Below are 23,975 nucleotides of genomic sequence, written 5' to 3'. Positions count from 1 at the left end.
ACCTTTCTGTTATTTTGTTCCTGTCTTTAGAAGGACACATGTCATTTTTTTAGCCTGAAGCTTGTTGCATCTCACACTATTTAAGTGAGATCCCAAGGCTAAAGAAAGGTCCGAATTCTTTTCTTCTAAGTATTGTGCCTAGTCTAGTTTTTGGTCCAAATTTTGAAGACAAGTTTGTAATGTGTTTCTCTGTCAAGTTTTTTCTGAGAATACATGAAGATAGAATGAACTGTGTTTATTTCTGAAGGCTATTCTGAGTTTATTGTAAAAGATGTACCATTTTCAAAGGAAATGAATACAAACTATGAACTGTCCCCATATTAATTCTTTCTGAATTTTGTCTCCTGCTCAATACTTAGCTATCTTGATGTTGTATTAGTAAAAGCCTATGCAATGGAAGGTAATCTAGTTAGGTTGTATATCCATCTATCATTGTTGTTAATTCAATGGATTAAGTAAAAGCTTTGATGAATGCGATAAGATTTCTTAAGTATTGAAAAGGATTTTGAATGATAAATTCTGAAAAGAACTGCTGATACAATTTGTTGTAAGGCAACAAATTAGATCTTAAATTTTGCTATAGACTCTGAAACCCCAATGGATTAGGCACTGATCAAGTTATTTCAGCTGGAAGAGAAGTATCTTACAAATGGTTGTTCAAATACATCATCAAATCAAATTTTACTTTTATTTCCTGTAGATCTTCAAAGTTGGCCAGCACTTGTCTGCATGAAATCTTTTTAGCTTCAGTTAGCCATTGTTGTTGAAAATGTCTGCAGATCTATAGAAGACTTCCTAGCCATATCTGTTTATGGGATGTGTTTGGCAAGATTAGTAAGAATTATATATATCTGAGGATTTTGAAATGAGAATCAGAATGAAACTAAGAATAATCCTCATATAGTCGTTTCATATTTGAACCATCCCTGGGTATACCCACCCTAGTTTTGCAGAGCCAAAAGAGTAGAAAACCATTTGTGGTTTTGTTGAAGTTGGGTCCAAATACCTTACATATGCAATTGGTGATAAGAATAGGCTAGTCTTTAGATTGTGTATGTACTATCATTCTGGTATTAAGCTTTTTGTCGCTTAGTAGTTTTAGTACTTTTTAAAACACCAACACAAAGCTCCATCAAAAAGACTATACGTGACCTATCAACATAAACAATAGTGCAACTATCACTGTCGGCTTAACCCTTGTACCTTCAAAGGTGCAAGTGCTAGTCAACAACACAAAAGAGAAAACTCATTCATCATTAACAAATGCCTCCCAACTCATGGTAAGGAATTTAACTAAGGATCTTCTTCTATTTTTATTAAACATTTTATTGATTATTTCCCCATAGTTGCAACTAAATTCTACATGGATTGTCCTAAAACTCTAGAGTATATCTTCCAACGCCTCAAGTCTTTCAATCACTATAGGATAAATATCATATTTTGGTAGATATTGTTTATCTTAGATTGGTTTTGACAATTGAGTGTCAACACACTTAAGTCATTTACTTAGTTCATGTTGAACTAGTAATACATGCCAAGTACAACATGAAAATATAAGACCATGCCGAGTTACAATGAGTGTCAAGTCACTCATGTGTCGAGTTACTCAAGTGTCAAGCAGAGAGACCATGCTGAGTGATTCAAGTTTTAAGTGAACAATAGATGTCGAGTAGTTCAGGTGCTGAGTCAAAATTAGAATTATAGTATATGCCAAGCATTAGTAACTACATATGCTGATGACACAGATTGGACATATTTTTTTGTAAAGGTACAAACAACTATGTAAACCATTTTCCAACCAACCTAAGGATAGTTTTTGATCCTTTAGAGATAAGGACAAATCTATATGTAGAATCCCTATGCAACTACATTCAGCCAATCAAAAAATGGGAAGGTTTAAGTGGAAAAATGGATGAATCTCAGTTGTAGATTCATACCTAACCACTAAGCCAACTTAGTCTTCTTAAGAAGGATGAAGCCCTAAATTTTTAAGAGAGTTGAGAGCATTGCAAAGTGGTAAATGATCAAATTGGAAAAGTGAACAAGAGAGTTTGTAGAGCATTCAAGGTGACTTAGCAGTAAGAGAAAATTGCAGAATCAGTTAAGTGAAGAATAGAGGATACAGGATATAGGATTGATACATTAGATTGTGAAGGATTAATCAGAGATTAGATAGAGGTGATCTTTTATCAAGCAAGCATCAATTGACAGATCTATGCTGAGAAATTTTGACAAGTGATTTTAGTTAAATCTCCTAGGTAGAGTAGTCCTAATAGGCTTTACCAAATCCTTTAACAAGGTAGCATTCCAAGTGAGTGACCAAAAGACCTTTAACAAGGCACACTTCTAATAGATTGTTGAAATCCTCCAACAAGGTGGGACTTAACATTATTCGGAAGCCTTTAATAGGGTGAGCCTTTTATAGGGAAGATCATGATTCATGATCAAACCATTGTAACCTTAATTGGCTACACTTTACAACTGCAATAGTAAAGATTTGTGGGTGTCATCCCCACCCCAATTTTACCTTCTCATTTGGAGGGTTTTTGGGTAATCATATATGGTGTTAAGTGTATGTGTTTTGTTACTTATATGTTTTAGATGCATTTACTTTACATGTTATTTCAGTTTATTATGCATGTGACGTATGAAAGGTGAAATTTTTATGAGTCCAAGGTTAAACTCTTGATTCGCACCCCCCTCCCCCCAAAAGAAGTTTACTCCTTTCCTATTTGTAATTCCAAAAATTGGTATCAGAGCTAAGTTCTCTAAAAAAGAAGCTTTGCAACTTAGAGGAAACATCTTGAAATGGAAGTCTACAAATTAGGAAAGACTATTGAGAACTAGGAGATTGAAATAAATCTTATACTACTTCAACTGAATGAAGCTAGAGATGCTTTAAAGAGTTCCTTAAAGAGAAGGAAATAAATTCCCATTATAGAGAATGACACACTATACAAAGAGATTGACACCACAAAGCTATTTGTAGATGGTAACTCTAGTGAATTTGATGCAGTAGTTGCATCTATAATGGAGAAGAATAGAGCAAAGAATAGAGCACATGCTCAAGAAATCAAAAATCTCAAGTTGGAGCAAGAATCACAAGCTATACTACTATGTGAGGTAACTAAACAAAAGAAGAAAGCCATGGAAGACAAAGCCATGATTGAAGAAGACAAAATAATTATAGAAAATAGACTGGAAAAGAAGTCAACAAAGCTAACTAGGATCTCAAACATGCAATTAGATACCTTGAGCCAAATTATCAATGCTCATCATGAGTTGAATGTCAAGGACATTGAGATAACTACTTTGAAGTTTTAGAATGAACAACTGTAGAATGACCTGAAAAGAGAAAAGGAAATTACTAAAAGTTTCAACAAGCCAAATGAAGTCATCAAATACTTTGAGAAATTATTGAAATCCCCTATATCCAATAATGATGTAGTAGGATTAGACTAATCACACTCAGGAAGGAGAATCATCAAAAATTGCTAAAGAAAGGAACATCAAAGGTAGGAACTCCAAACCCATTTGCCACTTTTGTGGTAAGAAAGGACATACTGCTAATGTGTGCAAGAGCAAGAATACAAATTAGAATGCTAAGCCTAAGTACATGACTCATTGTCATAAGTGCAACAAACAAGGTCATCAAGCACACGAATGTAGAACCAAAACCATGCATGCACCAAGATTTGAAGGATATCGCTACAATTGTCAAAAGTATGGACATAGAGCTTTTGAATGCAGATCCAAGTCCATGTGCTCATCAAACAAGCCAACAAAGGTAATAAGATAAGGAAACTCTTATAATTGGGATTACAATAGAAGATATAGCTACCACTATTGTCAAGAATATGGACATATTCTTTAGAATTGTATTAGGACTCACTTCAGTGGTAACTACAAAAGGTGGTTGAGTCAAACCACATGCTTTAGCTGTTTGAGGACTGGTCATATTAGTAAGCATTGTCCAACTAGGTTGAAGGCACCAAGTTGTATATTTGATAAAGGCAAAGGCAAGGCAGATGTTGAACACATCGAGAATGAGATGAATAATACATGGAAGAAGAAAGATAGTTGTAGTACATCAAATGGATAAGGGATCACTTCACCCAATGGGTCAAGTGATCACACCTCATGAAATTAAACAATCAAGAGGTATATGGGACTGATAATTAATGTATTGTATCATACATCAGTTCCAAAAGAACTTAGTACTGAAAGGACTACATTAGCATGAACAAAGATGCAAGATGTTGAAAATTAAATATTAAATTTTTAATTTTTCATGTTGTTTTTGAGCATGAAAAGTTTTCAATGGATGTTGAGTGGAATGCTAGTTGATGTTGAGTCTTTAGTAGCTATCAAGTAATGGTAATATCAATGGTGTTGAATGACTCTAAAATCAAGTTAATGCCAAGTTTACAGTTGAACAACCACTAAGCATTAATTGCAAGGGTTTTTGAAGGGTATATGGTTGTTTTTCACTCATTTTCATCATTTCAAATTCAAGCAATAGAAAATAGAGCAGAAGGTGATTTAGAAATGTGTTTAAAGTGACTACAAGGATTTCAGTGATGATTTCACTCCAGTTCTTTAGATTTTCAAAATGTATTTATCATAAGCTAGGCTACATAGTTTTCATTTATAAAAACCCTAGTTTGTCAAAATGGCATCTAGCCCAAGAAATGTAGAAGGAAAAGAGGTCTTGAATGTCCAACTAGTTAGTAGTGAGGTGAAATAGCCAAATTTCAAAGAAATTCTAGATGTAGCTTACAAACAAGATTCTTCAAGCGCATTGTACATGATTCCCCCAAATGTCATTATGGTTCAAGATGCCAAAAAATGTTACAATTGTAAGATAGGATGAATAGGTGACATGGAAATAAGGGAAGCCTATGATAGATTATGTGAAAATAGTGTCTTAAAGAAGAATTCAAAATTGTCAAAAGGAAGGGTTTGACGTGTGCCCTAAAATTTCCTAGTGTATTCAAGACTAAATGGATAAGAATAGTATTGAGCCGAATACATTATAGATCCTAATGTTTGGAAGGTGGACCAATAAAGATTACCAAATGAATAATCCATGTGGTTACTAGTTTCCCAACCCTAGATTGGCCAAAGACTCTATGGAGTGATTCCAAAGAAGTGATAAAAAAGAACACAAGAGAAAAGTGGAACAAATGAGTAATGACAATAGACACTATAATAGATCCACTGATAAACTTTACAGTAAGGGTTATCTCTCACAAGTTTGATCAATCTAGTAGATTGAATAGTGTACCCTATATTATAGTAGATGTTGGATACAAAATTGTGAAGGAAGATCATACTTATGATATAGTTGAGCTTTAACTACAATAATTAATGGAAAACCTTGAAGAGTAAGCAAGACTAAGAGTGCATAGTGCAAATTTGGATCAATTCTAGTTTGTATATTTTTCTATGTACATAATACATTCCCATCTTTTGGAACTATAGGATGGAAGACAAACAGGTTAGTTGATCTTCAGATAAATGAGTACGTTAAAGAAATGGGAGAAAATTTTGAAACTATCATGATAAGTTAATTTGAAGACTTTAAGAAGTTTATGAAGCAAAGGATGAGGATACCTGTTTCTTTGGTTGAACAATATTATAATGATATATGTTTTCTTGTAGACATTGATTACACATATGTATAGGCTACCACACCTAGGGTAAGATGGCTAAGACCCTTATGTTATGAGATCAATGTTGATGAAGCCTTAGCAACTATCACTACACTTCTAGTAGAGGAAGTTGACAAAATAGAAAAAATCTTTGGTAACTATGATGTAATGAAGTCAAAGGTAGAAATGGAATTTAAGATAGCCTCTACATTGAAGAAGAAACTAGTGAAGAAACTTAAAGCTAAATTTGGTGAAGGTGTTGAAGAGGAAGAAGAGGAAGGAGATGAAAAGGATGAAGAGGAAGATCAAGAACAAACCCAAGAACCTCTTGCATTAACCCAAAGCATGGGTGAGGATAAAGAAGAAGAGGAAATAGAGGGTTTCGAGGAAGAAGAAGCCAAGGAAGCACCAACGTATGTCAATCCAAAGAAGAGAAAGGCCAAGGCATAGCCTATTGCTAAAGCAAAGAAAGTTGCTAAACCAAGCCTAGCAAAGCCAGCAACACCTATCACTAGAGCAAGCACATGAGCCACCACACAAAAGGCCAAGGAGAAAACCAAGTAGATAGATCAAGGAGGCCAAGAGCAGAAGGAGAAAAGAAGGAAATATTTTGCACAACTTGACTCAGATGAAGAGAGAACTGAATCAAATGATCTAAGCCAATTCAAAGTGGTAAGTCATACACCACTTTCTGATCTTGAAAATTTGTGTGAAAATGTTAGAAATAATGTAGATCTATCTAGCTTGAAACATGTAAATTTTGATGATTTGGGAAAAGAGGAGAAAAAGTTAGTAGAAGAAGCCATATATGTAATGATGTCCAAATTTAAGACTACACCATTAGAATTTGCTAATTCGGTACCCAAGCAATTATATGATTTAGTTGAGAAAAAATGGCATTATTGTTTAAATTTTGAAAATAAAATAAGGGAAATTACTTTGGCCCAAGTAATGCTAGAATTGACAAAAGGGTAGATTTCTAAGGCAAACAAGAAATATGGAGGAAGGTTCACACCAAATTATAGAGCCTTCAGCATACTCCAAAATAGCGTTGAAGATGTTGTCAAGAAATCCACTCAAAAGTAGAAATTAATATATGGATTAACTACTATAGAACAAGGAGAGAAGGACCCCTTTGAGGGTTAAAATGATGATAAAGAAGAGGATGAAAAAGAAGACAGAAAGGAAGAAATAAATACAGTTAAGGAGGAGACTGAGAAGATGCATATTGACATGGCAATAGCTGAATAGCAATAAGAGGAACAGAGTGTGCAAGACACACAAATGTCGAGTGCCAGTCCTCCTCATGACATTAGTACAACTACAAAAACAATCATTTTCAAGGATGTCTCTAATGCATCAACTCAAAACATTAATCCATTGACTGTAGAAGATTTGAAAAAGATTCTAGATCAATCTACACTACAAGCACAATTATGTGAAAATCCTATTTTGATCAGTGTAGAAGAACTTCAAAAGGTAGTAACTGAAGTTACATGGGATAAGGTGAATACACAAGAACCACCTTCTATCCTCCCTTTAGTTATTGATGATCAACCTTTGATTCAAATAACTATAGACACATCTATTAAGGTTGACACAAGTGTTAAAGAAGACATAGTTGAGAAGAGGCAGACTACCAAAGAAGAAAAAGAGACAAAAATAGAGCAAATAGGACAAATAGATTCATTTGTACCTAAAGCACAAACACAAGGTGCAAGAAAAGTCATTGTCATAAATCAAGATAAGTCTAAAGAAGGTGAAAAAACACCGAAGGTAAAGGAACAAGAGGCCATCCAAGCATTGGTAACTTTACCAACATCTATCTCTTCACCTACAAAAGCTCTTCAGAAGCTATACCCCTACAAATCTCAATGCCAGTCTCAAGCTCTTCTAAGGTTGAAAAGGTAATTCACCATGGTGATATCACTTTAGATGAAAAAATAGTGATTCCTAAATTTGACTGTGCAACAATGACACTAGAGAAAATAGGCACTTTGCAACAAGCCTTAGAGAAAAAGAAGCATCAAGAAATTCTTAGGAAAGAATATAGGCAAAAGAAAGCACTCCAAAAAATTAAAGACATCTTTTTAGATGTGTCCAACTTGCCATCTCCTAAAGAAACCAAGCCACTACTAGAACAACTATCAAAGATTGTGGAAAAGGTTAATAATGAAGACCTGGATACAAATGCTAAACTTTTAAAATGGTCTGAAAGAAAGTTTCAATGGAAATTAAATGAAAAGATATCTAGTGACATAGCACTAACTCAAGTCGCATTGGCAACCAAGGTTGAGGATATGAAGAAGGTACTTAAGAATATTTTCTCATTGTACACCAAATTGTGTGATCCCACACTCTTCACCCAAGATACTAGGCATAGAATTCTAAGCCTGGAGAGGAATCTAAACATATCATGCACACAACTACCTAAGAACCTTGCTCAAAGTGAGAGGCATTTCCATACATTGCTTCAATCATAGAGTCAGTTAGTTGTGTTAATAGTAGAAGAGGCTAACATAAGAGCTAAATTGACAAATATTTAGGCCTCCCCCAGCCCACACATGGAAATCCTCCATAAAGAATTAGGCTATGCAGAAACTCTACTAAAGAAAGACCCCAATCTTTCTACAGTAGATGGCCTAGTACACCTTGCAATAGAGCTAGCTATCCAACTAAATTCAATGGATGTTGGACGTGACAATTGGGATGTAGCTCTTAAAATCATCATAGAAGTCCATAAATCCTTTTTGGACAAATACACTATAAGTGTCAAAAGGGGGATTAAGTAACCAAGGGGGAGAGATACAAATGGAAAATTATGGAGAAAGGGGGAGGCAACAAAAAGGGAGAGAAACAAAATGTAGAGATAAAAATAGAGCAGCATAAAGAGTATAAGTGCATTGAAGTCAAAGAGTATCAGTCAACAGAGACAAATCTACTCAGAATGGAGAATAGATTTTGGATACAAAATGGACATATCAACTCAGGGGGAGTTATACATTTTGAGATACATAGGTTATTGCAAAATTTTGAAATTTTGAAGTTTTGTAAATAAGTTGAGTCATGACTATGTTATACTTAAGAATATTAGATTGATTATGTATATTCAAGTGTTTTTGACACTCATGTCAAAGGGGAAGATTTTTTATCTTAGATTGGTTTTGACAATTGAGTGTCAACACACTTAAGTCATTTACTTAGTTCATGATGAACTAGTAATACATGTTAAGTACAATATGAAAATATAAGACCATGTTGAGTTGCAATGAGTGTCAAATCACTCATGTACCAAGTCACTAATGTGCTAAGTAGATAGACCATGCTGAGTAATTCAAGTGTTAAGTGAACAATAGATGTCGAGCAGTTTAGGTGTCAAGTCAGAAGTAGAATTACGGTATATGCCAAGCATTAGTAACTTCATATGCTGAGTGAAATAGATTGGACATATTTTTTTGTAAAGGCACAAACACCTATGTAAACCATTTTTTAGCTGACCTAAGGATAGTTTTCCATCCTTTAGAGATAAGGAAAAATCTATATGCAAAATCCCTATGTAATTACATGTAGCCAATCAAAAAATGGGAAGGTTTAAATGGAAAAATGGATGAATATTGTTTGTAGATTCATACCTAACCACTAAACCACCTCAATCTTCTTAAGGAGGATGAAGCCCTAAATTTTTATGAGAGTTGAGAGCATTGAAAAGTGGTGAATGATCGAATTGGAGAAGTGAACAAGAGAGTTTGCAAAGCATTCAAGGTGACTTAGCAATAAGAGTGAATTACAAAATCAGTTAAGTGAAGAATAGAGGATACAAGATATAGGATTGATACATTAGATCATGAAGGATTAATTAGAGATTGGATAGAGGTGATTTGTTATCAGGAAAGCAAGTGCCAATCATAAGATCTATGCTAAGACATTTTGATAGGTGATTTCAGTTAAATCTCCTAGGTGGAGTAGATCTAATAGGCTTTACAAAATCCTTTAACAAGGTGGCATTCCAAGTGAGTGACCAAAAGCCCTTTAACAAGGCACACTTCTAACAAGGTGTTGAAATCCTTTACAACCTAGGACTTAACAGTCTTTGTAAGCCTTTAATAGGGCAATCCTTTTACAGGGTAGTTCATGATTCATGGTCAAACCATTATAACCTTAATTGGCTACACTTTACAACTGCAGTAGTAAAGATTTGTGGGTGTCATTCCCACCCCAATCTTACCTTCTCATTTGGAAGGTTTTTGGGTAATCATATATGGTGCTAAGTGTGTATGTTTGATTACTTATATGTTTTAGATGCATTTACTTTACATGTTATTTCAATTTATTATGCATGTGATGTATGAAAGGTGAAATTTTTATGGGTCCAAGTTTAAACTCTTGATTCACACCCCCCCCTAGAAGTTTACTCCTTTCCTACTTGTAATTCCAACTAATATGCTTGTCTCATGTAGATGGGCCAATGATTTCCCCTATTAAATCATTGTTCAATGCAACTTCTTTGAAATATGTGACCTTCATTACAATACAAATGGCATAGCTCTTGTGAAACTTTAGGACCAGATAAATAAATGGCACATACAACATCTGCATTTATATGATTCTCAACAATTTTTACTATTGGGAGACCTTTCACCACTTGATTTACCTCTCTATCAATCATTCCCTCTATTTGTTCCATCAGTTCTTTTGACCTGCATTCCCAAATAAAATCTAATATCTCAATGAAAACATGATTGACACTTTCAAGTAGATCATGATATCCTTTGCATTTAGGGCTAACACTTCTACATATAAACTTATCAATGGTTTCTTCTAGTGAGGAAAACTTATCCTTTAATGACTCCATGACACCCACAAACATGTTGACTTGAAAAGAGAAGTTACCATGTTTATCATCATCTAGGTCTCTTTTGTAGGTAGTTTTTTCTCTAATAATTTTGTTTCTCAACTCACATGCTTCATCATTTATGCCACCAATCATTTTGAACCATTTTTTCATGCAACTCTTGTGAAATATGTGGGCTTTATTGCAAGGCAAATGGCATGACTCTAATGGAAAGTCATAAAAATGAGTTAAACAAATATTGCATTTAAAATTATGGTAGGGATGATTCTCAGTAAATAAATCTATGGTAAGTAGAGCCTCATCATGGAGTGTCTCTCCCCTCTTTCTTTCAGTGTGTTTATCCAGCTATCCCAAATCAACTATTGCATATGCATAAAATACTGAGCTTGACATTTGTAAGTAAATTACAGTATCGACTAGAGCATTTAGGGTCAGGGTTGTCACATATATAGCAATTTTGGACTTTGGACTTAAAAGTGATAAACTTGTCCTCTAATGAATATTGGATTCTTTGGTAGGTTTTAAGGTGGCATACAAATTTATCTTCTTTGTCATCAAGATTTGCTTCCTATGAAGTTTTATGTTGAATAATTTCACTTTTCAATTGAGAAGCTTTATTGTTTAAGGCAAAGAAATAGCACTTGAGAGCATCTCTTCTACTCGAGCATCTGAAAGCCTCATTATTAATGATCTCAATGGTTGCTCCTTGTTTTGCCATTTTCTTGAATGCTTTATGAGTTTGTATCTTGGAATAAACAAGCATGTTTGGATTGATCTCACACTCCTTTATATATGTTACAAATAAATCAAGAGATGTGAATGGATAGACAAAGATGATAAGTGAAGGTAGGCTATGTTGGGTAAATGTAAAGACCTATAGCTTGCATAATTTTATTATCACATTTTATTATCTTTCTCTCTAATTTGTTATGACTTTTTAATTATCATGAGTTTCACTATCATATTGTATTCTATAAGATGAAGTGGCATGATGTAAATATTCAGATTCAAGTTAATAAGAGATTCCTCTCATGTAAAGACTAGATTTTCTATAATAATGTCATATAAGCAAACACCACAAAAAGTCAGAGTTCATATACACAAAGTGTCAAAAATAGTGATTTTTCTATTAAATTAGTGATACAATAAGCATGTAATTCAACCACTTCTACAAATAGCTTAGTCTAAAGTAATGTTAACCAGTGTAAAAATATAAGCATGTACACCATAATTAACATGTGCTTGATACAAAAAGAAGTTGACCAAATTGTCAAACTTCAATAATATCCATACATCATGATACACGAATACATAAATAGATACAATCTTACAACATGAATGAAAATAAAAAATTTGGCATACTTATAAACAAAGCACGTGGTTTAAATTTGTTGTAGGAATAAATACCTTGTATGGTGCTTTTCTTGTGTTCACTGCATCATTTTCATTGAAAATTGGAATTACACATAGCTCTAGCAAAGAACCTACAATTTCACTCAAATTTTTTTTGAACTCTAAATCCTTGAATTCATTATTAATTACAAGAAGTTTGGATGATGCAACATCCAACTGCATGTTAGAAACACATACTTTAGTTTGTGTAATGTATTGAAATAAATTCTCTTTCCTATTTATCTTCTAAGAAAGTATATTAAGCATTAGAAATATGGAAATCATAAATACTATTAGGGCTATTATAAACCTAACTAAACAAATTGTCATACAGAGCCATGAGACCACTTTGCCAAATAGAAGTATTGTTGGTCTTAGAATAGTTTTGACATTTGAGTGTCAACACACTTAACCACTTCTTACATTGAAGCTGAGAACACTATGTATGTCAAGTCATAGTGTGTGTCGAGTTAGATTTTTAATAGGTGTCGAGTGACTTCAAGTGTCGAGTAAGCAATAGTTGTCGAGTGATATATAGGTGTCGAGTCACAGTTGATGGCAAGCAAACTAGGATGCTTCATATGCCAAGTGAGCTAGAATTATACATGTGTCAAGCAAGACAAAATGTAATAGGTGTCGAGTAATCTAGGATCAAGCATGTGTCAAGCGCCAGTAGTCCAATGTGTCGAGTAACATAGAATCAACATATGAGATTGTGCCCTCACAAACTCAAATGTAAACTATTTTTGGAGCTAACATAGAAGGATTTCAAAGGTGAACAAGGATAAGATTTAATCTTTTGCATTTCATATGTGATCAGCATGCAACCAATCAGAAAAATGGAGAAGGCATGCAACCAATGAGAAAAATGTAAGGAATGAGCGAGAACTTAAGATTCAATATGGATCATAGATCCATACCTAACCCTAAGTCTTCACAATCTTTAAAAGGAGGTTAAAAACCCTATTGCATGTGTGGAAGAGAACAATGCATGGGGAAACTATAGCAAAATTTAGTGTGAAGTGTGAAAGACTTAGAGGAACAAAGTAGTTATTATACATCTAGTTGATCAGAACAAAGCAAGGGATATGAACAAATATCAGATCAAGCAAGGATCACATCAGAGAGAGCGGATCAAGTACATGAATCCAGAAATTAAAGATTGCATACTATCAGGTTTATTATTCTAATACTTTCTTGCCATTGTATTAGATGTTGGAAATCCTATATTGATAGTTTAGCTTAACAGCTAGGTTGGAGAACCTTTGGAGAAGGTGATTGAAAATCCTATTGTATTAGGTGGGTTTAATAGCCTATTGTACATCCTTTAACAAGGTGACACTTCATGTAAAGTGTTTGTAAATCCTCTAACCAAGTCACTATTGATACAGTGTAAAGCCTTTAACAAGGCAAGCCTTTCACAAGGCAAACCATCACAAGTGGTCAAACAATTATTGCTGCAGTGATTTTTGTGGGTATCATCCCACTCCAGTTTTACCTTCTTGTTCCTAGAGGGTTTGTGGGTTACCAAATTTTGTGTTATGTGTGTTTACTTTATGGTTATTTGATGTATTTACATGCATGCAATTTACTTTCAATTATTTGATTTAAAGGATTAGAAAAGGTTAAAAATTTGTTACTTCTAATTCACCCCCCCCCCCCCTCTCAGAAGTATTTTTCCCATTTTGAACATTCCAATAATTGGTATCAGAGCATTGGTTCTCACAAGGAGAAGCCTAATAGCTTAGAGAAAAGGTCTAAAGATGGAAATCTTAAAACTTGGGAAGATCATAGACAATCAGGTGATTGATGTGCATCCTGCTCTACATAAACTGGAGGAAGCCAGAGAAGAATTGAGAAAGCCCTTAAAAAGAAGGAAGGATAAAGCCATAGCTGAAAATGACATACACTACAAGGAGATTGATACCACACAAGTTTTTTCCAATCGAGATTCCAAGGAATTTGATGTAGTAATAGCAAAACTGATAGAGAAAAATAGAGCACAAGCTGAAGAAATCAAATTACTCAAGCTTGAACAAGAGTCTCAAGCCATAATTCTTTGTGAAGTAACTAAACAAAAGAAGAGAGCCGTTGAAGACAAGTTCATGATAGAATATGACAAGAGAAATCTTACCAATAGACCGGAGGAGAAGAAAATTGAGTTTGAAAGGATCTCAAACATACAGCTAGACACCTTAAGCTAGATGATGAATGCTCATCATGAGTTAAACATGAAGGACATTGAGATTTCCAACTTGAGAATGTAAAATGAGCAATTGCAGAATGAATTGAAAAGAGAGAAGGAGATAGTTGAAAGCTTCAACAAACCTAATGAGGGTATTAAGTACTTTGAGTGACTATTGAAATCACCAAGAGCTAGTAATAATACTTCAAGACTTGGTTACACCAACACTAAATAAGGAGAATCATCCAAGACTATGGAAGAAAGGAATAACAAAGGTAAGAACACTAAACCTACTTGTCATTTTTGTGGTTAAAAAGGACATAATTCTAATGTGTGCAAGAGCAAGAATAATCATTAGCATGATAAGCCTACCAGTGCAAACTTTTATCACAAGTGCAAAAAGCAAGGACATCAAACACATGAATGCAGAACCAAGACCATGAGGACATCAAAATTTCAAGGTCAGCTCTATAGCTACAAAAAATATGGACATAGAGCATTTGAATGTAGATCAAAGCCTATGTGGACACCTAATCAGCCTACGAGAGGAAACAACCATGGTCATCACTACAATTGGGATTACAACACCAGGTATAGTTGTCACTATTGTTAGGAGTATGGACACATCCTTGAAAATTGTATAAGAGCATATTTTAGAGGGAATTAAGTAGATGGTTAGGTCAAACTACATGTTTTAGTTGTTTGAAAACTGGTCATATTAGTAGGATATGCCCAACAAATTCAAAAGCACCCAAGATAGAAGTCAACAAAGGAAAAGAGAAGGTTGATGTTGAAAAAATAAGAGGGAAAATGAACAAGACTTGGAAAAAGAAAGATGAGTGTAGCACATCAAATGGAAAGATCACTTCACCCAAGAGGTCAAGTGATTACACTTCATCCAACTAAGTGAAAGAAAGGTATATGGGACTGATATACAAAGCTATATCATACATCAGTTCCAAGACAAAGAAGTACTGCAAGGAATAAATTTGCATGAGCAAAGATGCCAATTCAAAATTTGAAGTTTTTGCAAACACAGTCAAACTGTCCTCAGATGCTAAATTTTGATAGGTGTAAGGCCAAATTTTGATCATTTTCATGCCATTCAAATGTAGAGAAAAGACAAGAAAAGAGCAGCAGCAATCATATAGCAACCTAATAGCCATTTGCATTGATCTCAACAATAATTATGTGCAGATTTCAATGATTTAAGGTATTTATCAAGTGTTGAGCTATGCAGAGTTAAAGTTTTTAATACATTTAAATCCTAGTTTAGTATAATGGCTTCTAGCTCAAGAAACCCCAAAGGAAAGGAAGGTTGTGAGGCTCAATTAGTTAGAAATGAGGTAAAACAACCTGAGTTTAAACCCATTCCTGAGGTTGTGTATAAAAATGACCCAGTTAGTGCATTTTTTGTCATTCCACCCAAAGTTGTCATGGTGCAAGATGTGAAAAAGTGCTATAACTACAAGATAGGTGCAGTAGGTGATCTAGAAATATTCCAAGCCTATGATAAACAAGACCAGTAAGGATCACAAAAAGGATAGTGTATAGGGTTTCAAGTTTCCCACCCCCAAATCATCCTAAGACCCTACATAGTGATTCCAAAGAGATCATTGAAAGGAATACTAGAGCCAAATGGAATAAGAGGGGTATGAATATTGATATTGTCACTGATCCTCTTCTAGATTTTGTTGTGAGAATAATATCCCACAAATTCTATCAATCCATTAGATTGAATAGTGTGCCATGTATAAAAGTTGATGTAGCCTACAAACTAGTGAAGAAAGATCACATATATGATCTGTCAAAACTTATGTTGTAGCAAATTAATGAAAACCTAGGAGCAATAAGGAGATCAAAAGGTGCTCAGTGCAAATTTGGTTCAGTTCTTATGTGTATATTTTTTTATGTTATGGAAGATTTTCCTTCTATAGGAAAGGTGAATTGGAACCCTAACAAAACTGCAATTACACAAATCAATGAGTTCATTGATCAAATGGGTGACAATTTTGAGGTACAAATGACATTACTTTGAAGATTTTAAGAAATTCATGAAGTAAAGAATGAGAATACCAGTTTCATTGGTAGAGCAACATGTCAATGACATATGCTTCTTGGTTGACATTGACAACACCTACATCTAGGTAGTAATACCAAGAGTAAGATGGCTAAGGCCATTTGGATATGAGCTTGATATAGATGAAGCCTTAGAAGCAATCACTACATTACTTGCAGAAGAGATAGACAAGAAGGCTCCTCACTTTGGAACATATGATGTTGTCAAATCAAAGGTTGAAACTAAATTAAAGATAGCCACTATTATCAAGAAGAAAGATAAACTAGTAAAGAAGATAAAGAAGAAATTTGGAGCAAGCATTGAAGGAGAGGCAAGTGGTGAAGAAGAAGAAGAAGAAGTAGTAGAAAGTGAAGAAGAAGAAGAGCAAGGGCAAGGCCCAATAGAGTTGACCTGGGTTTTAGGAGAAGATAAGGAGGAAGGTGCCAAGGAAGAAGAAGCCAAGGAAGCACCTACACCTACCAAGCAAGAGAAAAGAAAGGCAAAAACTCAGCCTATAGCTCAGCCCAAGCCCAAGAAGGTCACTAAGCTTGCATAAGCCAAGCCAGCTCCAACAACAAGGGCTACTACAAGAGCATCCACTCAAAAGGCTAAAGAGGCAACAAAAGAGAAAAATAATGCCAATGAATAGCCTACTAAAGAGCCAAAGAAAAGAAGAAAGTATGTGGCATAGCCAGATACAGATGATGAAGAGAGTACAAAATTAGAGGACCACAGCCAATTTAGAGTGGTAAGTCATCCTCCAAAGTCTAGAATTGATAAACTTTGTGAAAAGATTAAGAATGTAGATTTAAATGATTTAAAGACTCTTGATTTTAATAAGCTCAGTAGGGAAGAGAAAAATAGAATAGAGGAATCTATGTATGTCATTATGGTGGAATTCAAAAAAACACCTCTAGAACTTGACAATACCATGCCTAAGGAACTGTATGAGATAGTTGAGAATAAATGGCATTATTGTCTAAAAATGGAAAGGGAAATCAAAGAATCCACCCTAGCTCAAGTAAATCTTGACATGAAAAAAGGACAAATAACAAAGGCAAATAAGAAACATGGTCAAAAATTTGTACCTAAGTATAAAGCCTTTAGCATCCTACAAAACAAAATTGAGGATGTAGTGAGTAAATCCACACAATTGTGGAGAACAATTTATAAGATAACTAATGACAAGGAAGAAGAAGTAAATAAGGTAGAAACAAGTGCCAAGGAAAAGATAGAGGAAAAGAAAACAAAAGAGAACAAAGGAGAGGAAGAGAAGCAAAAGGAAGAAACAACAAGAGCAGTTGAAGAAAAGAAGAAAGATGAGGAGTATAAAGAAAAAGGAGAGGAGGAAGCAACACAAAAAGAAGATATGGAAATAGCTAACTAGTAGCAAGAAGAGGAATAAAGTGTGCAAGACACACAAATGCCACCTCCTAGCCCTCCTCATGCAACCATCACACCTACAGACACAATAATTATTAAGGATGTTCCTAACAATTCAACTCAGAACATCAATCCCCTAACTATAGAGGATCTCTTCAAGATCCTTCACCAATCCACTCTATAGGCATAGCTATGCACAAGCCCTATAATGGTGAGTGTAGATGAACTACAAAAGGAAGTAGTAGAACCACAAAGAGAAAAGGTGAAACCACAAGAACCACCTTTCACTTACACAACTACTAGGACCAGAATTTTGATGCTTCCACCACCTATAATAACAAGTGACACCATACTGAAGTTGAGTGTAGTGGAAGGAAAGTTAGATGAGAAGGAGGATATATCAAAAGAAAAGGAGCAGGCAACCATATAGACATTGGTAGAACTACCAAAGATTGGCACTCCTACAAAGACCCTTTACAAGCCAAGCACTGAAGTTACACCTTTGCAAATCTCAACTCCAGGCTCAAGCTCAAACAAAGTGGCTAGGGTACTTCACTATGGAGACCCTAAATTAGATGAAGATATTTTAATACCTTCATATGACTCCAAGACCATCACAATGGCACAAATCAATGAAATGCAAAATGCGTTAGATAGAAGGATGAGGCAGGAAATAGTCAAGAAAGAGTTCAAACACAAGCAAGCACTACATGAGATTAAAGACATCTTTATGGATGCTTTCAACTTGCAATCACCAGATGAAGCAAAGCCATAATAGAGCAACTATCAGATATAGTTGACCAGGTGACCAATGAAGACCAGGATACTAATGCTAAACTCATGGAATGGTTAGAAAGAAAATTTCAAGGGAAAGTAAATGAAAAGATATCAAGTGGTATAGCACTTGAACAGGTTGAGTTGGCCAAAAAAATAGACAAGGTCAAAGTCATACTTGAGAATATTTTCTCATTGTACAGAAAGTTGTGTGATTTTTCCAACTTCACACAAGAAACAAGTCAAAGAATAATGAGCTTGGAAAGAAATTTGAAAATTTCTACCATACAATTGCCAAAGGATCCAGCTCAAAGTGAGAAGCATTTTGCACAATCGCTTCACACTCAAAGGGAGTTAGTTGTACTCACAATAGAGGAAGCCAATATAAAGGCTAAATTGATGCAAATTCAATCCTCTATAACCCCACATTTGGAAGTCCTCCACAAGGAACAAGTGTATGCAGAAATAGTTCTAAAGAAAGATCATAATCTTTCTACACTTGATGTACTTGTACACCTTGCTACAGAAATTGCCATCCAGCACAAGTCACTTGACATTGCTTTGGAGAATTGGGATGCAGCTTTGAAAATAATAATGGAGGTAAACAGTAACTTTTTGGCTAAGTATGGTATTACTCCTTAGAATCCTTTGACATTAGCATTAAAAAAGGGGGAGATATATGTTTTAGGGGAGATATAAGGGAGGTATAATATTTTTATGAAGATATAACTAAGGGGGAGAATACTATAAATTTTGATTACATTCTTTCATTCATTTTGAGAATAAAAAGGAAAGTTTGTAGATAGCCAAAAGGGGGAGATAAGTAATAAGAAAAAGTAAAGGGGAGATACAAAATTTTGGAAATCATATGGAAGATAGCTCTATTCCATATAAGATTTGATACAAAATATAGGAATTCCATAGCTCTGATAGATGATATATAAAACACAGGTTCATAATATAGGAATAGGGCAAAGACAAAGAGTGTTAGGCACATCAGCACAAGATTTTGGTTTCAAGAATGATCAAGGCACAATCAACTTAGGGGGAGTAACAAGCTATTTTGAACAAATTTTGAAATTTTGTACATATGCAAAACAGATTGGATAGATTACTCATAAGGGTGGATTAGTAATGTTCATTTAAGTGTTTTTGACACTTGTGTCAAAGGGGGAGATTGTTGGTCTTAGAATAGTTTTGACATTTGAGTGTCAACACACTTAACCACTTCTTACATTGAAGCTGAGTACACTATGTATGCCAAGTCATAGTGTGTGTCGAGTCATATTTCCAACAGGTGTCGAGTGACTTCAGGTGCCGAGTAAGCAATAGATGCTGAGTGATATATAGGTTTTGAGTCATAGTTAATGTCGAGAAAACTAGGATGCTTCATATGTCAAGTGAGAAAAAATTGTACATGTGTCGAGCAAGATAAAATGTAATAGGTGCAAAGTAATCCTGGATCAAGCATGTGTCGAGCACCATTAGTCTAGTGTGTGCTGAGTAACACAAAATCAGCATATGAGTTTGTGCCCTCACAAACTTAGATGTAAACCTTTTTGGAGCCAACATAGAAGGATTTTGAAGGTGAACAAGGATAAGATCGAATCTTTTGCATTTCATATGCGATCAGCATGCAACCAATCATAAAAATGGAGAAGGCATGCAACCAATGAGAAAAATGTAAGGAATGAGCAAGAACTTAAGATTCAATATGGATCATAGATCCATACCTAACCCTAAGTCTTCACAATATTTAAAAGGAGGTCAAAAACCCCATTGCATGTGTGGAAGAGAATAGTGTATGGGGAAACTATAGCAAAATTTAGTGTGAAGTGTGAAAGACTTAGAGGAACAGAGCAACAATTATACATCCAGTTGATCATAACAAAGCAAGGGATATGAATAGATATTAGATCAAGCAAGGATCACATCAGAGAGAGTAGGTCAAGTACCTCAATCTAGCAATTAAAGATTGCATACTGTCAAGTTTATTTTTCTAATACTTTCTTGCCATTGTATTAGATGTTGGAAATCCTATATTGATAGGTTAGCTTAATAGCTAGGTGGGAGAACCTTTGGAGAAGGTGATTGAAAATCTTATTCTATTAGGTAGGTTTAATAGCCTATTGTAAATCCTTTAATAGGGTGGCACTTCATGTAAAGTGTTTGTAAATCCTCTAACCAGGTCACTATTGATATAGTGTAAAGCCTTTAACAGGGCAGGCCTTTCACAGGGTAGACCATCAGAAGTGGTCAAACAATTATTGTTGTAGTAATTTTTGTGGGTATCATCCCCACCCCAATTTTACCTTCTTATTCCTGGAGGGTTTCTAGGTTACCAAATTTGGTGTTATGTATGTTTACTTGTGTGTGCTTACTTTATTGTTATTTGATGTATTTACATGCATGCAATTTACTTTCAGTTATTTGATTTAAAGGATTAGAAAAGGTTAAAAATGTGTTACTTCTGATTCACATGCCCCCCCCCCCCCCCCCACGGGCACCCCACCCCTCAAAAGTACTCTTCCCATTTTGAACATTCCAACACAGTACATGGTTTTCCATTAAGTTCCACCTTTGGTTTATGGAGATTTGCAAAACTATTCAATATTGTAAACATCAATGTCAATATAATAGAGTATTATCAAGTCATGGATAACATGGATGCCAACAAAACCACATTAAATATGAATGTGAGAATTATACAGGAAACCAAAGCATGTTGAACAAGGTCAACCATGCATTTCAACACACATTCAAACATTTATATCAAAATTTAAGAAGAGTTACTACACTTGTTGGAGCTCAAAATTGCTTTCTCATTTTGAGCGTCCATTTAAAATTTTGAATCAAGTCGAGCCTATGAAAGCCCCATAAATGAAAATGTACTTGACTATACCTTTCAGGCCTAAAACGTGTTCAATGTTTCTAACACCTTCCATTCAGCATGTCCACCTATTCCATAAAGTTAGATTAACATTTTGAGCCATTCTGTGAAGTCCTATTTTGAGCTGGCGTCAATTCTGCCCAAGTGTCAAATAGCAACAAGAGGTTGTGTTTGCTAGTAAATATCTCGCACCCAGAAATGTTTTGTAACTTTTTGCTTTGGGAGTGTCTAGTGTCCATACCCAAGAACCTATGTTTCAGATTTTGAGTCGTTTCGAGTCCCTTTGACTAGGTTTTGAATCCCTCAAAGTTGGTCAGTTTACTATTTTCATGCTTATGCACTTTGCACACATTTTTGGGAAGCCCTGTTTGACCTGTAATAACTTTTGACCAGTTGATCCTAATGCTAAAATTCCTTTTGTGTTACATTATAAACGTCAGAGATTTGTCATGTTTCAAGTTTCAACTCTTGACAAATCTGTTTGATCAGTTTTCAAACGCAATTGCAGATGGAATTTCTAAAGTTTTACTAGTGTCAAGTATTTGCAGATTGATTGGAACCCCTGTTCGAGATGTTATAACTTGAGATCTGTGATTGCCTAGATCGAATGGTTTGTTCCCTTGTGTTCTACTCTAAAAATGCTATAAGTGTGTCAGTTTTTAAGCTTTGACGAATCCATATGCACACTTTTCTGGGTCAATTCCATTTGCAAAAATGTTTTTTGTCAGTGCTTTCAGTCTGCTAATTCCAAGTAGCCTACTTTGCATGCTTTCCAAATGCGTCCTGTGATTCTTCATGAGCTAAAATTGTAGAATCATACTCACCTCATGACAATCTACTAGTACCCCAATTTTTAGAACTTCAAATGCCCATTTGCCTAGTTTTCCAAGCCATTTCCAAATGCAATTTACAACTTTCTGACATGTTTAATTGCAGGTATTTTCAAGTGAGCAACTTCAGAGGTCGATATCTTTTGACCCTGATGTTTTCATGTAGTGAGATCAGGCAGACTTGTTGAATGTGTCAGAGAGAACAATGATCCTGAGTTTTAGAGCTCTATCAATTGTTTCGATCGATTTTTTCTAGGCTAGTCAATGGACCTCCTGACATGAACATTAACAGTTTGCAAATTAGTGGTAAAGTGAGTTTTATTTGATTAATCAGCAATCAAACTTGATTCCAATCAGTTCATGATGTTTAGCTAGTCAGTTTGGGGTATCAGTTGTTCAAAAATGATTTTTTTTTAAACCAGACCCACCTGGGGTCCGGCTAATTTCAATCAAATTAGTAAGGCTTGATTGAATAGATATCAATGTCACTATTGGTGGGTGGGAGTTATAAAAGAAATATAGATGGCCATGCTAGTTGGATGTTATCTCGAGGTGCAAGACAAAGACACGAGATAACTAAAATATGGTAGCTCATGCCCTCAATCTTAGGTCTAATTTGTTGGGGTGTCATGGAAGAAAATCCACTAATATATGAATGACTATGACATGAGATAAAAAAAAATTTGAAGAAGCCAGAATTTTCACTCTCATTGAAGAAGAATTCTTGCAATCCACGTGAGGAGCATAGAAGGTATTCCATAGCTAGATGGAGCACTTGCATCCCACAATCTCAAAAGGGATGATGACGCATATTTTTGTGGGTTAATAACCTTCTCAAGCCATGCCATTTTGCAGTGTATGCCTGAAATAATTTGCAAAATTCATGCATCAATCAAAACCAATGATAAAACATAGAGGAAAGCCCATACAAAGACACAAAGAAGCACAAAAGGAAGGAAGCCGCCAATTTGTAGCAACAGCTCACGCTGTGTTGAAGAAAAGAGTCATGCCCATCAAAAAGTGCAAAGTTTGCATCAACAAAAGAAAGCCACAGTCGAAGAAAGCTATGAAGGATGTCTAAAGAAAAGGAGGAGGTGGCTTTGAAGCTCTTGCCAAGTTTGGACCCGCAGTCACAAAGTAAGTCATGGCATCAAAGAGAAGAACCAAAACCTCATGCCATTATTGGAAGCATCTAAAGCATATAGGGAGCTGCCTCAAATTAGACACATGACCAGGAGAAGAGGCCCACGCCAAGCAGGCAGGGGCAGAATTCTGCATAATTAAAAGGGTGTCAGTTCTAAATAAAGCTGAAGCTGCAGCAAACAAAGACAAATCACAGTCAACATCAAATTGCGTTAATGAAAAACTCAAAAAAAAACCAAGCTACAATTGTAGATAAAGCCACCCATGTTGTTGAAGGAGAGCTCCCATGTTTTCAGAATAAACCCATGCATTTAGCAGGCAACTAAGAAAATAGCCCACAGTCATAGAGCAGCTGCAAATAGATGAAGTTGATCTTCATGCCAGGCTAAGGAGAGGAATTCGCTTGAGTAGCAGACCATGCCATTCAAAATGGCAACAGAGCAACTTGCCCATTTTTAAAAGAGGACCCAGCCTCATGTAACATGTAGGGAGCTAGAGATCAAAGGGAAGTAGCAAATTAAAAGGAAAGAGCTGCAGTAAGAACAAAGCATATAAATAAATAAATAAAATAGCTCATGCCTTCCAATTGGAACTTTATGCATATAAAGTGGAGGGAACCAGAAGTTTTAAAGAAGCCTAGCAGTATAAGACCAGAGGAGCTCTACATCAAAGTTAGAACTCTATAGTATAGAAGCCGCACAAGCAGAACAAGGCAAGGGAGGTTCAAACCCTTTTATCCCACATCCGCTAGGAGAGCACATTCTCAACTCTTTAAATACATTTAGACACATATTATAAAATGTCTTAAAGACA

Source organism: Cupressus sempervirens, chromosome 2, assembly GCF_028749045.1.
Source record: "Cupressus sempervirens isolate cs-2001-9-10 chromosome 2, ASM2874904v1, whole genome shotgun sequence".
NCBI lineage: Eukaryota > Viridiplantae > Streptophyta > Pinopsida > Cupressales > Cupressaceae > Cupressus > Cupressus sempervirens.
The sequence above is the reverse complement of the archived record's forward strand: the minus strand, read 5'-3'. Positions refer to the sequence as shown.